At 42.9% G+C, this 16,886-nt stretch overlaps 1 protein-coding gene across 4 annotated transcripts in view; it reads left to right on the top strand.

Annotated features, from left to right (window-relative positions):
- The window catches only part of LOC105467073 (catenin alpha 1), a 178,127-nt gene that overhangs the window by 8,176 nt on the left and 153,065 nt on the right, over window positions 1-16,886 (top strand). Inside the window, exon 1 of one of the 4 annotated variants that reach the window (XM_011716415.3) lies at window positions 10,585-10,604. The exons of the other annotated variants lie outside the window; for them this stretch is intronic. The gene's annotated coding sequence lies outside the window, so the exon portion shown is untranslated. Of the gene's footprint in view, window positions 1-10,584; window positions 10,605-16,886 lie in introns of those variants that run through there. 4 annotated transcript variants of the gene reach the window in all.

Below are 16,886 nucleotides of genomic sequence, written 5' to 3'. Positions count from 1 at the left end.
TGACCTCCCCAGGCCCAAGCGATCCTTCCACTTCAGCCTCCTGAATAGTTGGGACTTTAGGCATGAGATACCATGCTTGGCTATTTTTTTAAAAAAGATTATTTCTTTAGTATAACTTCTTAGAAGTAGAATTCTTGTGAATATTGTGAATGTACTTATCACTCTTCATTTCCAGAACCTAATGGTGCCTCGCAAGTTCCTTAGGCTCTCTGTTCAGTCTTTTTTTTTTTTTTTTTTTCCTGTTCCTCAGACTCCATAATTTCAATTGCCCTATTTTCAAGTTCATTGATTCATTCTTCTGCCAGCTCAAGTCTGCTTTTGAATCCCTAGTGACTTTTTAATTTTAGTCATCGTACTTTTCAACTCTAGAATTTCTTTTTGGTATCTTTTTAATTATATTTCTTTTTTCTTTTTTTTTTTTTTTTTTTTTAAGACAGTCTCGCTCTGTCACTCAGGCTGGAGTGCAGTGGTGTGATTTCTGCTCACTGTATCCTCTACCTCCTGAGTTCAAGTGATTGTCCTGCCTCAGCCTTCTGAGTAGCTGGGACTGCAGGTGTGTGCCACCCTGCCTGACTAATGTTTGTATTTTTAGTAGAGATGGGCTTTGGCCATGTTAGCCAGGCTGGTCTCAGACTCCTGGCCTCAAGTGATCTGCCCGCCTTGGCCTCCCAAAGTGTTGGGATTACAGGCATGAGCCACTGCACCTGGCCAATATTTTTATTTTTATGTTTATTTTTGAGATGGAGTCTCGCTCTGTTGCCAGGCTGGAGTGCAGTGGCACGATCTCGGCTCACTGCAACCTCTGCCTCCTGTGTTCAAGTGATTCTCCTGCCTCAGCCTCCCGAATAGCTGGGACTACAGGTGTGCACCACCACGCCCAGCTAATTTTTGTATTTTTAGTAGAGTTGGCATTTCACCATGTTGGCCAGGATAGTCTTCATCTCTTGACCTTGTGATCTGCCTGCCTCAGCCTCCCAAAGTGCTGGGATTACAGGCGTGAACCACCACACCTGGCTGGTATTTTTATTTTTAAAATACATTATTTTCTTGATTTTTTTCCCCACACCTTCCTTTCATTTTTTGGACATCTATGAGACAGTTGTTTTAATGTCTTAGTCTAGTAGGTCTTCCATCTGGTCTTTCTCTGGGACAGTTTTTTTTTTTTCTTTTTTTTGAGATGGAGTTTTGCTCTTGTTGCCCGGGCTGGAGTGCAATGGTGCAATCTCGGCTCACCGCACTGCCTCCTGGCTTCAAGTGATTCTCCTGCCTCAGCCTCCTGAGTAGCTGAGATTACAGGCATGCGCCACTATGCCCGACTAATTTTGTATTTTTAGTAGAGATGGGATTTCTCCATGTTGGTCAGGCTGGTCTTGAACTCCTGAACTCAGGTGATCAGCCAGCCTCGGCCTGCCAAAGTGCTGGGATTACAGGCATGAGCCACCGTGCCCAGCAACTGGGACAGTTTTTATTGGTTAATTTTTTTTTTTAATAGGTCATACTTTCCTGTATATTTGTATGCCTTGTGACTTTAATTTTTTTTTGAAAACTGGACATTTGAATCTAATGATGTGCTAACTCTGAAAATTGGATTCTTCTCATTCCAAGGGTTTGCTGGGTTTTTTTGTTTATTTATTACAGTTAGTTTTTATGCTGAGGGTCAGCCCGACATACAAACTTAAGGACTTCTCAGGTCTTTTTTGAGCCTGCACCTTTCTCTGGGCATGCACCATGGTAACTTTTTTCTTTATCTCCCCCTCACCCTCATGATTGCTTTTGAATATCCTAGTCTTTAAAGTCTAGCTCCTAAAGAGGAAAAAGAGAAAATGAAGGAAGTAGGGGGGTGGAGGCCATTGGCCCATTAAATTCTCTGGAAGTCTACTTCAGCTAGACGGGGAGGGCTTGCAGTCATGGATGGGGTGCAATAATGGCTATCCTTCTCAGTGTGTGCCTATCCCTGATTAGAAGCAGCAATCAGCAGTTAGAATATGGATCCCTAATATTTGGAGGACAGGGTCCTTATTGCCCATCCTGGTTCCCAAAAGCTGCTTGCAAGCTATTTCAGGAATGCATTCTAGGTTGTCTGCCCATCGCTGGGGGCTAGGGAATGGGGTAGCTGCTGCTCAGCTAAGGGCTGAAGTTGACCGAAATTAACCCAATTTACTGTCCCAGTCTTTCCTTGGAAGTTGCAAGCTTTCTTCAGCAATCCCCAGAATTACATCTGACGAATTATGCCAGTGTAATTGTCTAGGTGGGGAGACTGATTTTGGTGCTTCCTACTCTGCTGTTTTGGAATCCAGAATCCTCTCCCAGAATTTCTTTCCTTTTTATTTTTGAGATGGAGTTTCACTTCTGTTGCCCAGGCTGGAGTGCAATGGCGCGATCTTGGCTCACCGCAACCTCTACCTTCCGGGTTCAAGTGATTCTCCTGCCTCAACTTCCTGAGTTGCTGGAATACAGGCATACGCCACCATGCCTGGCTAATTTTGTTTTTTTTTTCAGTAGAGACGATGTTTCTGCATGTTGGTCAGGCTGATCTTGAACTCCTGACCTCAGGTGATCCACCCGCCTTGGCCTGCCAAAGTGCTGGGATTACAGGAATGATCCACTGTGCTTGGCCGAATTTCTTTCCTTTTAAAGACTGAATAATGTTCCATTTATTGTATGTGTATGCCATATTTTGTTATCCATTCTTTTTTCTTTTTTGGGACAGAGTCTCTCTCTCTTGTCCAGGCTGGAGTACAGTGGTGCGATCCTGGCTCACCACAACCTCTGCCTCCCAGGTTCAAACGATTCTCCTGCTTCAGCCTCCTGAGTAGCTGGGATTATAGGTGTGCGCCACTACCACCTGGCTAACTTCTTTATTTTTGGTAGAAACGGGGTTTCACCATATTGGCCAGAGTGGTCTCTAACTCCTGACCTCAAATGATTCACTTGCCTTAGCCTTGAAAACTGCTGGGATTACAGGTGTGAGCCACCGCGTCTGGCCTATCCATTCATGTGTTGATGGACATTTGGATTATTTCCAGGATATGCTACTTTTTTATAGCTCTTAAAATTTTTCCAGATTCCTCTCCAGAAATGTGCTTTATCATTACCCGTGGTACGTTAGGGTATTTTCCACTTTAGACATTCTTGATCTATTGTCTGAGTACTTGAAGTGGTGTGACTGTAGGCTGACTGTTGAATGAAGCTAAAAGGGGGGTTTTAATAGCAGGTCACAAATTGGTTAGAAGAGGAAATGTCTCTCGGGCTAGTTGGGTATATAATAAGTTCTAGAAGGCCACATGCTGGTGATGTTGTCATCCAGAAAGGGTTTGCAAAGCAGTGTGCTGTGTGCTGGAGAGATGTTAATGTGTAAGCCACCATTGCTAACCCCAGGAAATTTATGAACTCACGAGATTAGGTTTGGTAAAATAGCTGATAGGTAAGAATTGGCACTGGGCGCGGTGGCTCACGCCTGTAATCCCAGCACTTTGGGAGGCCGATGCGGGTGGATCATGACATGGTCAGGAGATCGAGACCATCCTGGCCAACATGGTGAAACCCCATCTCTACTAAAACTACAAAAATTAGCTGGGTGTGGTGGTGCATGCCTGTAGTCCCAGCTACTGGGGAGGCTGAGACAGGAGAATTGTTTGAACCCGGGAGACAGAGGTTGCAGTGAGCCAAGATCGTGCCACTGCACTCCAGCCTGGCGACAGAGTGAGACTCTGTCTCAAAAAAAAAAATAAATTGGCAGTTTATACCCATTTTTTGCTAATCTGTTATGAGAGATGTTTCTTACTTCGTTGTACATAGAGCAGTTGAGCTAATTCAGTTAAACATGTATGGAGTGTTAGATTAGATGAAAGTTACCACGATCAAAAAACCATGGTGTATGTGCTCAAAAGAGCTCTCAGTTTCATGGGAGACACACACACACAGGTAATAGTGCTGTGTGGCAAGTGCTGGGGGAACGTGGTATATTGTGTCTCTTTGTGAGGCAGAGATGACAGATGTCTGATTCTTGAAGGAAAATCAGTAGCTTTCCAGTTTGAGAAGACGTGAAGGGTGCTCTGGGCAGAGGAACAGTCTTGTGTATAGATCTGGAGGCATGCAGGTGCATTGGGGAGTATTTTCTTGGAGTGGGGACAGTTGATGAGGCTGACAAGCTAGAACAGGTGAGGCTTGCAGGAGTTTTGGCTTCATCCTGTGTGCTGGGGAAACAATACTATGTTTTTTTTTTTTTCGGAGGGAATGACCCAGTGATAATGATAACTGGGGCTCCCTGGGGAATGATTGGAAATTAGAAGACACTTCGATATTCTCAACCAGCAATAACAGAGCCCTGAGAACAGGAAGGGGGTTAGTAGGGTGAGTGAGGTGTTTACTGAGGTGCAGAGGAGAAAGAAAATGAGGCTAGAGCCTCCTTCTAGGAACCTGGGTTGGTGGAACTTTGGTCAGTGGAGAAGGGGAAGGCTACAGTGGGAATACAGTGGAGTATAGAGGGGATGCTTGGTTTGGGGCTCATGGAGTTTGAGGAACTCAGCTTTGCAGTTAAGTGCATGAAGAGGTCCTATACTTGTGAAAATGCAGCTCTGGTGAAGGCATGTCTCGTCCCTTCCCACTTTTACTGTGGTAACTGGAAGAGGCGGGGTTTGCTCCTTTACCTTTATTTTTTAGGGGGCAGAGGGAAGGGGTTGTTTCAGTGTTTCTCAAGTAGTTGTTATGAACAGTAAAAATAAAATGGGTCCAGGTATTTTTAAGATAGGAAGAATAAAGTTCAACCCTCTAATGTCTTCTGAATTTTGTAGCTCCCCTCCCCTCCCCTCCCCTCCCCTGCCCTGCCCTGCCCTCCCGGAGACAGAGTCTTGCTCTGTCGCCCAGGCTGGAGCGCAGTGGCACGATCTCGGCTCACTGCAAGCTCTGCCTCCTGGGTTCACGCCGTTCTCCTGCCTCAGCCTCCAAGTAGCTAGGACTACAGGCTCCCGCTACCACGCCCGGCTAATTTTTTGTATTTTTGGTAGAGACGGTTTCACCATGTTAGCCAGGATGGTCTCGATCTCCTGACCTTGTGATCTGCCTGCCTTGGCCTCCCAAAGTGCTGGGATTACAGGCGTGAGCCGCCGAACCATGCTGAATTTCTTAGTTTTTCTTTCAGCTTGTTATCTGCCACTTCACTGTGCATCCTCTATTTTTCACTCACTGTGGTTCCTGGAAGGTCCTGATGTTCTTTGGCGCCGTCGTCCTTCACGACCTGAAACAGCCTCCCTGCCCTCAAGCAGTATGTCAGATATTCAGTGAGGTCTTCCGGACTATTTGGGGACTGTCTTTTGGGTGGGGCACTTACAACCTTATACCTTCTATTGTATTGTAACTCTTTTCCTGTATAGACGGTGTAAGCATTTTCCCCCTACTTTTTTGGGGGAAGATCTTCAAACCTGCAGAAAAGTTGAAGTACAGTGAGCACTTGATTTACCAGCTGACCAATTGTTAACTTTTTTCAGATTTTCTCAATTACTCGATAGAAACTTTATTTCAGAGTCATTTGAAAGTAAACTGCAGACCTCATGGCACTTCAGTCTTCAGCATGTTATTCTGAAGAATAACATAACAGGCCCTACATAACCCTGACACTACTGTCACACTCAAGACCTTTTACATTGATACAGTAACATGTAATACCTTTTAAAGAGCAGTCTGAGGGTTAGCATTAGCTCTCCCTGGGAGCTCTTGAGAAATGCAGAATCTTAGGCCTTACCCTAGATGTATTGAATCAGTATCTGTTTTAACAAGATCCCCAGAAGTACTGATTTTTTTGTACAGACCATATTCACATTCAGATTCTCACAGTTGTTCCAGTGATACCCTTTATGGTTTTTCTTTTTCTTTTTAAAAATCAGGAATTGAGAAAAGATCACATATTGTATTCGGTTGTCATATGTCTTTAGCCTTCACTTCCACCTTTCCCACTTGGGACAGTGACATTTTTGTATAGTTTAGGCCAGTTTTGTAAATGTTCTCCATTTCGGATTTGTCAGATAGGTGTGGTGATGTTTTTTTGTTGGGTTTTTGAGATCGAGTTTCGCTCTGTCACCCAGGCTAGAGTGCAGTGGTGCAATCTCGGCTCACCTCAACCTTCGCCTCCCGGGTTCAAGCGATTCTCTTGCCTCAGCTTCCTATAAGCTTTTTTTTTTTTTTTTTTTTTAATAACATAGAGATAGGGTTACCATATTGGCCAGGGTGGTCTCAAATTCCTAACCTCAAGCAGTCCGCCCACCTTGTCATCCTAAAGTGCTGGGATTACAGGCGTGAGACAACTGTGTCTGGTTTTGTTTTGTTTTGTTTTGATTTTGAGATGGAGTCTTGCTGTGTTGCCTAGGCTGGAGTGCAGTGGCTGTTTGCAGGCACAATCATTGCATGCTAAACTCCTAAACTCCTGGGTACAAGTGGTCCTTCTGCCTGAGCCTCCCTAGTGGCTGCGACTGTTGGTGCAAGTCACTGTGCCTGGCTTGATGATGTTTCTTTCTTAGGGCATTTGGTGAGTCAGGTTGTTCCACTGATGATGCTAAGTTTAAACACTTGGGTAAGTAACATCTTCCAGATTTCTGTGTTACAAAGACAGAATGGTCTTTTGGTCTTAATAATTAATTGCTACAGTGATCTGCTAGCAATTTCCAGTTCATCTAGCATCTAGCAGGATCCGACATCTAGCAGGATCCCAGAACTGATAATTGGTCAGTCATTGATGAATGAATGACTGAATAGGTTATCCAAGATATATACTACAAGTTTTAGAGGCCATTCTTTCTTGTTTTCTTTCCTTTTTTAGTTTTTATTTTTGTAGAGACGAAGTCTCCCTATGTTGCCCAGGCTGGTCTGGAACTCCTGGGCTTAAGTGATCCTCCTGCCTCAACCTCGCAAAGTTCTGGGATTACAGATGTGAGCCACTGAGCCTGGTTCTTCTTGTTTTCCTGCTCAGTCTGGGTAACTTCTCAGACTCTCTAGTCAAGTCCAGGCATCTTTTTGCCTGACTTTCCAACAAAAATACCTCACTCTTCTCCCTGTGGGCTTCTTAGCCGTGTGAAAGGTTTCTCCTCCTTTAGTGCCACTGTGTTTTAAAATTATTATTATTATTTTTTATTATTATTATTATTTTTTGAGATGGAGTCTTGCTCTGTTGCCTAGGCTAGAGTGCATGATCTCTGCATGATCTCGGCTCACTGCAACCTCCGCCTCCTGGGTGCAAGTGGTTCTCCTGCCTCAGCCTCCCGATATTTTAATTTTATTATTTTATTTTATTTTTTTGAGACAGAGTTTCGCTCTTGTTGCAGAGGCTGGAGTGCAATGGTGCGATCTTGGCTCACTGCAGCCTCCTTCTTCTGGGTTCAAGCGATTCTCCTGCCTCAGCCTCCCAAGTTGCTGGGATTACAGATCTGTGCCACTATGCCCAGATAATTTTGTATTTTTAGTAGAGACAGGGTTTCTGCCTGTTGATCAGACTGGTCTCGAACTCCCGACCTCAGGTGATCCGTCTAAGTGCTGGGATTACAGGTGTGAGCCACTGCACCCGGCTGCTTATTTTATTTATTATTTATTTATATATTGAGATGGAGTTTCAGTCTTGTTGCCCAGGCTGGAGTGCAATGGCATGATCTCGGCTCATTGCAACCTCTGCCTCTTGGGTTCGAGTGATTCTCTTGCCTCAGCCTGCCGAGTAGCTGGGATTACAGGCGCGTGGCTTAATTTTTGTAATTTTTAGTAGAGACGAGGTTTCACCATGTTGGCCAGGCTGGTCACGAACTCCTGACCTCAAGTGATCTGCCTGCCTTGGCTTCCCAAAGTTCTGGGATTACACGCGTGAGCCATTGTGCTCGGTGATATTTTTATTTTTTAAAAAATGATTTTTGGTTCAGGGAAATCAGTTCGGTCCAATTGTTGTAAAACAAAAATGTCTTCTGTATTTTCTTTTTTCTCTTGTGCCTCCAGTCCAGATGCTTGTTTCACATTCTTTGCTTTTTAGACTAGTCATCCAGTCTCATGGAAACAGGGACTTCCTCTGTATCCATTATCAGTTGTTAGGAGGGCTTGGTGCAGCTTTCTGTTAAACACTCTTCCATTGTTAATGGTCTCAACTATAATATGATGGAAGCTAAGAAAATGAACATAGATATCCAGTCCGTACAGCAAACTGTCAGTTCACCTCAGGAGCTTGTTTTGTTTTCCTTCACTTGACCTACTGCTTCTTGCTCTGTTCCAGCCACACTGGCCTTCTCATTCTGTCAGTCCTTGAAGATACTGCCTCATCTGTGTTCACGCTGCCTGGAATGCTCTCTTCCCCCAGATACTCACTTGATTGGTTCTTTCCTGACTTTTAGATTTCAGCTCAAATGTTGTCAAGACAGAAAGGCCTCTCAGGACCCTGCTTAATTCCATTACCATTACAATGCTTAATTTTCTTCCTAGCTCTGATACTGTCTTCTTTGTTTAGTTATTTATGCCATTATTGCAATGAAGGCTTCATGAAGGCAGGGTTCTTATTTTGTTGACTGCTTTCTGGGATAATGCCTGTACAAGGGAGGCACTCATATTTGTGAGTGAAGGCTAAGTGGTTGGCTGAATATTGTTTTTTTTAGGTTTGCTTTTTGTCCTTTGCTTAGTGCTTTTTGTTTTAATCAGTGTGTCTCCTGATGCTTGTAGCACAGCAATTCCACCTGCTCCCATTGCCTTTGGTGCCCTCAAGAAAAATAAGAAAAGGAGCCAAATAAAAATGATTTCAGTGTTTTATTTTTATTTTTATTTTTTTTGAGACGGAGTCTCGCTCTGCCGCCCAGGCTGGAGTGCAGTGGCCGGATCTCAGCTTACTGCAAGCTCCGCCTCCCGGGTTCACGCCATTCTCCTGCCTCAGCCTCCCGAGTAGTTGGGACTACAGGCGCCCGCCACCGCGCCCGGCTAGTTTTTTGTATTTTTTAGTAGAGACGGGGTTTCACCGTGTTAGCCAGGATGGTCTTGATCTCCTGACCTCGTGATCCGCCCATCTCGGCCTCCCAAAGTGCTGGGATTACAGGCTTGAGCCACCGCGCCCGGCCGATTTCAGTGTTTTATTATTATTATTTATTTTTTTGTATGTTTTTGAAACAGGATCTGCCCCTATCATTCAGCCTGCAGTGTAGTGGCATGATCATGGCTCGCTGCAGCCTTGACCTCTTGGGTTGAAGTGATTTTCCCATCTCAGCCTCCTGAGTAGCTAGCTGGGACCACGGGTGTGCACCACCAGGCCCAGCTAAATTTTTTTTTTTTTTTTTTTTTTTTCTCTAGAGATGAGGTCTCTCTGTTGCCCAGACAGGTCTTGAACTGCTGAGCTCAAGTGATCCTCCCACCTTGGCCTCCTAAAGTGCTGGGATAACAGGCCAGAATGTGTCTTAATCATAAGTTACCTTGAACTTTTTGGCAGTTACCAGGAAATTTGAGAGTTGAGGTTCTGAAGTCTGTGTTAACTCTGCTTGATGCAGATGCAACCTGGCATACCTGTGACAGCACTGAGTAATCCAGTCTTCTGTCTTGTGCAGTGTGACAGTTAACGTTGCTTTGGGTACTTTTAATTTCCAAATTTCCTGATTTGCATTTAAACGAACCATCCTAACATTTCATTAAGTTAACCTTGCTGTTAAAAAAAAAAAAATGGCATTGAGTAGCGTGGTAAAGATAGTCTAAATCTGCCACAATATAATGATGAAAATTCGGGAGCAGACACATTTTAAGGATGATATGGCCATCTTTTATAAGTGAATGTTGAACATCTTCGGAGCAGGTACGTAGTTCTTTGCACAAATGAGGCAGTTTGCCAATTATCAGCCCCCTTGGGTCTGACAGAACTATGCTTTTATTTTCTCTTCATTGCTTCTCCATTTCTCTTTCTGTTGTAGATTGCTAGCCAAATGATTGCATCTCTGCCCCTTTCTGAATTTATAGCAAACTTTTGCTTTATAGCCAGGATTGCCATTTATAAGGTAATGAAGACCAAATAACTGCAGTTTAAACTTTTTATTTAGTTCCATTAAGCATGATCTCTCCTGAAAAAACCTAAGGTTGCTGTAGTTCATTAAGGTTGGCTAGCTCTAGTAGGTTTTGTAATAGATCTTGCGAAGGAGTGCTCTGTAAGTTAATTGGAAAAGTAGAAACTGCCAGGAGTTTAAAAGTTATTTGTTTAGTTACTCTGAACAATACATTATTTGTAGAGAACCAGAAGATATGACTAAGATTAAGGCAGGAGCTTTGTCTTGGGAGGCTTGTAAATATTTGCAAATCATGTTGCATAAATTCAGCTCAACTAATACTGTCTGCCCTGCATAAAGCTCCTAGCCAGCAACTTAAGGGATGTAAAGAAACATAGGCATAGTTATCATCCTTAAACTTAATAGCTCTGAAGACCACATGCTAAATCTGAGAAAATTAACTAAGTTTAATAAAACAATTCAGTGGCTGTTGAGTGACAACATAAATGAAAAGAGCACCAGAATTTCAGGAGTAGAAGGATTTGAAGTATAGAATTCAACTTCTTTCTTTTTATAGATGATAAAACCAAGGATCCGGAAAGATGAAGTGACTTACCCAAAAGTCAGAGAGTAAGTGACAGAGCTGGTTCCAGAAGCTAATGTTTCAAGTAGAATACATTCTCTTTAGATTTTAAGATACTTTTATTTTTTGAAATCCTTTTAGGATTGGGATCACAAAAACATGCCTTGGCTCTGTAGCATCATTTCATGATGTTCAGCATCACTCTTGGCAGGACCCTGCGTTCATGAGCCTTACACTGTAATAATGGCATCAATAAGTAAACAAAGAAGACCATAGGAGCTAAAAGAAAATTAAGCAGGGTCATAAGTAATGGAATTAGTAGGGTCCTTAGAGTGCCCTTCTGTCATGACAGCATTTGAGCTGAAATCTGAAAGTTAGGAAAGAAATGGTCTTCTGGGGAAGAGAGCATTCCAGGCAGAGGGAACACAGATGAGGCAGTGTCTTCGGGGACTTACCGAAAGAGAAGGCCAGTGTGGCTAGAACAGGGCAAGAAGTAAGTGATAAAGTAAAGGAAAAAGCAAAAACAAGCTTCTTGGTGCTTTTGATTAAAGGTAATATATAGGGTAGTCTGCTTGCATTATGGTTATTGAAAGTCTTGAAAATACACTGAGTTCTCAATTTTCAAGTGTTAGTATATTTTAAGTTTCTTAATGTAAATGAGTGATTGGAGTCCTTTGCCTTAACTCCTTTAGAAGCAGGGTTAGGGAGGCTGAGTCTGGTGAATTAATTTTTTTTAATTTTAATTTTTTAAGATGGAGTCTCACTCTGTTGCCCAGGCTGGAGTGCAGTGGCAAGATCATGGCTCATTGCAGCCTCCACCATCTTTGGCTGAAGCGATCCTCCTGCCTCAGCCTCCTGAATAGCTGGGACTACAAGTGCACACCACCACATCTGGCTAATTGTTTAGTTGTTTTGTTTTTGAGACCAAGTCTCACTCTGTTGCCCAGGCTGGAGTGCAGTGGCGTGATCTCATCTCACTGCAACCTCCGCCTCCCCGGGTTCAAGTGATTCTCATGCCTCAGCCTCCCGAGTAGCTAGGATCACAGGCATGCGCCACCATGCCCGGCTAATTTTGTATTTTTAGTAGAGACAGGGTTTCACTATGTTGGCCAGGCTGGTCTTGAACTTCTGATCAGCCTGGTGATCTGCCCACCTCAGCCTCCCGAAGTGCTGGGATTTCAGGCATGAGCTACCGTGCCTGGCCTGTTTTTTATTTTTAAATTATTTGTAGAGACAAGGTCTTGCTGTGTTGTCCAAGCTGGTCTCAAACTCCAGGGCTCAAGTGATTTTCCCATTATGACATCCCAAAGTGCTGGGATTACAGGTGGGAGCGACCACACCTGGCTTTTTTTCTAATATTAAATAATTTATTTTTGCAAAGTAAGACTTCTTGGAAGTTGTTACTAACATTAAAGTTGGGAGATTCCATGTGAAAATCTGCATCCCTGGCCTCTCTTGAAAAGTCAGATGGTCTAGAAACCCTGGGTTCATGTGGTAAAGATTGCCTAGAGTTGATGAACAAGTGGGCACAAGGTTTCTGATTTTGAAGTCCTGGCTCCTCCTAGTGGTCCCCATCCCTAGCCTGGAGAGGCCAGGTGTCATTTGCAATTCATTATTGTGCTGTTGTGCATATTGTGCTGTTGTGTCACCTTTTTTAAGTTAAGAAGTAAATGAAATTATTTGTACTCCAAAGTATCAAAATTAGGAAAACAGAAGACCAAGAATGTTTTTTATTCAAGAAAAAAAGAATGAAAGTTTTTTTTGAGAAAGTGAAATAGTTATGTTGTACTTGTTTAATAATTAAACACACATGTGACCACATATACCTAAATGTCTGCTTGCAGCTCGCTTCATTTAAGTTTCCTCTTGGCTCCCTCCCTTTACAATCCTGGAAGGTTCTATGTTTTGTTTGTGTTAATGCAGTATCTCTGGAATGCTAGGATATGTAGGATCCATAGGGCAAATAGTTCTTCTGAAGTGTCTTATCTGTGACATTTGATGACATTTGCTTGAGCTGTTGTCAGCCCTTTAGCAATCTAGAGCATTCCATTTCCTAAGGTTTACTGACTTGGGTTGATCAGTTGAGTGGACAAATAACCTTTAAAAACCAAAGTGTAGGCCTGACATTACATGAATGTAGACAGCAAATTCATCCACCCTCAATGAAACAGATGACTGGGACACTGGCGTTTTGTGTTACCAGATTAGGCAAATGCAGGTTCCTTTTGGCACCCCGATCTCTAGTGATTCTAGATTTGATGCTTGGATAATGACAGTGTAATGATGAAAATTCAGAAATTTAACATTGATACCATACTACTATTTAATTCAGTACCCATAGTCAAATTTTGTCAATTGTCTCAATTTTTTCCCTTTCTCAATACAATTTCAGTCCAGAATCACTGTGTTTAAGTCTTTTTAGCCTCCTTTAATCTGGAAATATTTCCTTTTCTTTTTTTTTTTTTTGAAATGGAGTCTTGCTCTGTCGCCCAGACTGGAATGCAGTGGTGCCATCTCAGCTCACTGCAAGCTCCGCCTCCCGGGTTTACGCCATTCTCCTGCCTCAGCCTCCCGAGTAGCTGGGGCTACAGGCGCCCGCCACCTCACCTGGCTAGTTTTTTTTTTTTTTGTATTTTTTAGTAGAGACGGGGTTTCACTGTGTTAGGCAGGATGGTCTCTATCTCCTGACATCATGATCCGCCCACCTCGGCCTCCTGAGTGCTGGGATTACAGGCGTGAGCCACCGTGCCCAGCCTCTGGAAATGTTTCTTAATCTATCTTTGTTTTTTATGGCTCTGACATCTTTTCTTTTCTTTTTTTGTTTTGTTTTGTTTTGTTTTGAGACGGAGTCTTGCTCTGTGGCCCAGGCTGGAGTGCAGTGGCGCGATCTCCATTCACTGCAAGCTCTGCCCCCAGGGTTCATGCCATTCTCCTGCCTCAGCCTCCAGAGTAGCTGGGACTACAGGTGACTGCTACCACGCCTGACTAATTTTTTTGTATTTTTAGTAGAGACGGGGTTTCACAGTGTTTGCCAGGATGGTTTCAATCTCCTGACCTTGTGATCCACCCGCCTCGGCCTCCCAAAGTGCTAGGATTACGTGAGCCACTGTGCCCGGCTGCTTTGACGTTTTTCAAGACTACAGCCAGTTATTTTGTAGACCGTCTCACCCTTTGAATTTGATGTTTCTCATAACTAGTTGAGGTTATGTAATTTTCAGGCAAAATTACACAGAAGTGACGTTGTAACCTTCTCAGCGCATTGTGTTAGGAGGTACATGATGTGGGTTTGTGCCCTTATTTGGGATGTTAATTTTGATTACTTGGTTAAGGTGGCATCTCAGGTTTCTGGACTATAAAGTTACTATTTCCCCCATTTTTCATAAATAATCTGTTGGGAGTTACTATGACACTAGATCACACTTTACTGAGAAACTGAATGCTAATCTACTTGGTTAGCATTCTTTGATTCTTACCTGAAGCAGTTAATATTATAGTTCCTGAATGCTGATTTTTCTAAGTACATTATTCTTTCTACATTTATTAGTTTGTTTCCTGTTGTTTGGAGGAACTTTTCCTTCTTTATTCATATTCGCATGGACTCACGCATTATTCAATGGATCATACTTTCTTTAATCTCCACCAAAGCTCTCTGAAGAAGGCAGTAGTTGGTGGTCTTTTATGAGGGATCTAGTTCAAAGTTATTTATTTATTTATTTTAAGATGGAATCTTGCTCTGTTGCCCAGGCTGGAGCGCAGTGGCATGATCTTGGCTCATTGCAACCTCTGCCTCCCAGGTTCCAGCGATTGTCCTGGCTCAGCCTCCTGAGTAGCTGCGATTACAGGCGCCCGCCACCATGCCTGGCTAATTTTTGTATTTTTAGTAGAGATAGTGTTTCACCACATTGGCCAGGCTGGTCTCGAACTCCTGACCTCAGGTGATCCACCCACCTTGGCCTCCCTAAGTGCTAGGATTACAAGCATGAACCACCATGCCTGGCCAGTTTTCACCCAGTGGTTTTGACATTCATTGTTAATCCTTGGCTAGATCGATTACTACAGTGGAGGTTGCAAGATGGTCATTTTCTAATTCTATTCTAGAAATTCCCTCCCCACACCCTTTTTTTGAGGATCCCTATGGTCTTAAGGATATTTATTTAATTATTTAGTTACAGACAGTTACAGTTATTATTCTCTTTGATAGTTGTCCTAAATTTGGCTGGTGGAAGCCCTTGCTTCCTGTGTCTTTTGATATGATCTTGTTAGTCTTGTCCCCTTTCTGCACAATACAGTGCTTCAGACCTGGAACCCTGGTTTCTATTAATGGGAATGGTCCGTTTGGAAAAAAAAAAAATAGAGATGGGGTCGCTCTGTGTTGCCAAGGCTTGTCTCAAACTCCTGGGCTCAACTGATCCTCTTGCCTTGGCCTCCCAAAGTGCTGGTATCATAGGCATGAACCACCATGCAAATTGTATTTAACAGAAACAAATACTTGGGTACTGATAACACTGGTTTGTTTTTTTTTTTTTTTTTTTTTGAGACAAAAGCTTGCTCTGTTGCCCATACTGGAGTGCAGTGGTGCGATCTTGGCAACCTCCACCTCCCAGGTTCAAGTGGTTTTCCTGCCTCAGCCTCCTGAGTAGGTGGGATTATGGGTGTGTGCCACCACAGTGTACTAATTTTTTAGTTTTAGTAGAGACAGGGTTTCACTGTGTTGGCCAGGCTGGTTGTTTTGTTTTTTAATTTGACAACATTGTTTTTAAGAGTAGCATTGTAGCCCATTGTGTCATTGTTACATAATTTATTGAGTGATCTGTTGTTTAAAATTTAGGTAATTTATAATTATTAATGTTTATATACAGCGGTGTTGTGAACATCATTGTATCCAAGTTTTTACATGTTTCTTAATTTTAGAATAGAATTTTAGCAGTAGATTTTCTGGGTCAGGAAGGTACTTTTTTAAGCTTTTCTTTAAAAAAAATTTTTGTTTTATTATTATTTTTGAGTTGGAGTTTTGTTCTTGTTGCCCAAGCTGGAGTATAATGGCGTGATCTCGGCTCACTGCAACCTCTGCCTCCCAAGTTCAAGCGATTCTCCTGCCTCAGCCTCCTGAGTAGCTGAGATTACAGGCGTGCACCAGCAGCCTGGCTAGTTTTGTATTTTTAATAGAGACAGGGTTTCTCTGTGTTGGTTAGGCTGTTCTCGAACTCCCGACCTCAGGTGATCTGCCCACCTTGGCTTCCCAAAGTGCTGGGATTACAGGAGTGAGCCACCACGCCCAGCCTTTATGCTTTTAGATGTCTACCAGCAGTTTGTTGTCTAGAAAGTTTATATTAGTGTTTACCTCAACTTCATGCCTTTTCTGTCTTTTTTTTTCTTTAATAATTTAAGGCAGTACTTTTAGAAGAAAAGACTGTTATTTTCGTTGATGTTTTCTCCCTATTCTTAAAGCTGCTGTCTGACAGAAGTTTCCCTTGACACTGATACAGTGATATTTGACTAAGTGTGATTTGAAATTTCTTCTGGCTATGAGTGATAATAGCTGTGGGTGCAGAGGGCAACCGATTAAGCATTAAGTTTTAATAGAATAAGACAAGTCCTTCTCTAGGAATCCATCAAAAAATGAAGTGAGGCATACCTTTTAGATACTACTATACCATAAATGTTGTGGAGTAGGAAAAATCAGGATCTTCTGTATTCGTTTTTGAAGCAATGTCTTTGAAAGTAGCTTTCGGCTGGGCGTGGTGGCTCACGCCTGTAATCCCAGCACTTTGGGAGGCCAAGGCGGGTGGATCACGAAGTCAGGAGATCGAGACTATCCTATCATGGCTAACACGGTGAAACCCTGTCTCTACTAAAAATGCAAAAAAATTAGCTGGGCGTGGTGGCGGGCGCCTGTAGTCCCAGCTACTTGGGAGGCTGAGGCAGGAGAATGGTGTGTACCCGGCAGGCGGAGCTTGCAGTGAGCCGAGATCACACCACTGCACTCCAGCCTGGGCGAAAGAGTGAGACTCCGTCTCAAAAAAAAGAAAAAGAAAAAAAAAAAAAGGTTCACTTTAGCTTTTCATCTTGTTTCTAAAGATTGGGCAGATAAACTGAGTAGGAACTGAAGTAGGAAGTCTTGCGCTAGAGAAGCCCAAAGGGAAACGTTCTGTGTGTTTGGGAATGCCCTCTTGTAGTACCCCTAGTATTTGTAAGCCTGAAATGATTAAATTTTAAGAGATTGTAAGGTTTACTGGGTCCTCATGTGCAGGCTAGTTAGAATTTTTTCATCTGTAGTGAATATAACTTTCCTGATGCAAAAGTCCCAAAGTAGGAGAAGATTTGTTACA

Source organism: Macaca nemestrina, chromosome 6 (genome assembly GCF_043159975.1).
Source record: "Macaca nemestrina isolate mMacNem1 chromosome 6, mMacNem.hap1, whole genome shotgun sequence".
In the NCBI taxonomy this organism is placed as follows: domain Eukaryota; kingdom Metazoa; phylum Chordata; class Mammalia; order Primates; family Cercopithecidae; genus Macaca; species Macaca nemestrina.
The sequence above is the reverse complement of the archived record's forward strand: the minus strand, read 5'-3'. Positions and strand labels throughout refer to the sequence as shown.